We start from the raw sequence: 639 nt of genomic DNA, 5'->3' as shown, positions 1-639 counted from the left end.
CTGTAGCTCACATACAAGGCACAAAAATGATAAAGAGAAACCTTCATTTTTAAAGCACCTTTGGTGTTTATGGGAGGTACTTTGGTGAAACAAAGTAAAAGAAAAAAGTTAAAAGCCAAAGTAGCCTATAAACCAAACTCCATTTTTAGTGTATTCATAATAAATAATTCATCCAGCGCTTCCATGCCAAAGAGATAAAAACATGGCCTTCAAAGATTTCGTAAGAATGCCGATATATGAAGTATGGCGATAAGCTCTTTTGATTCCTGTGTTGCAGTTTCTGATGCGTCTCCCTGTGTGGTGCCGTCGAAGGTGTGAGATGTTTCTAAATTGCTCAGTGTTTTTGGCAAGCTGGTGTAGAAATGGACACAGTGTTGGAGATATGTCTGAGAAGTTCTTCACCTGTGTGTACATGGAGGACCAGAGGTGGACTGTGTGTGTGTGTGTGTGTGTGTGTGTGTGTGCATACAGTACATGATTATTTGTGTTTGTTTGTCATTGCGGGCATGCTTGTGTCTTTGAGCACATGTTGCTGAGCACAAGAGGCTGAGGTGGTGTGTGTGTGTGTGTGTGTGTGTGTGTGTGTGTGTGTGTGTGTGTGTGTGTGTATATAAGCAGTGGGCAGGGAGTGAGTCCTCG

Source organism: Seriola dumerili, unplaced genomic scaffold (assembly GCF_002260705.1).
Source record: "Seriola dumerili isolate Sdu_G_001 unplaced genomic scaffold, Sdu_1.0 BDQW01000449.1, whole genome shotgun sequence".
Taxonomy (NCBI): Eukaryota; Metazoa; Chordata; class Actinopteri; order Carangiformes; family Carangidae; genus Seriola; species Seriola dumerili.
Note: the sequence above shows the minus strand (reverse complement) of the source record.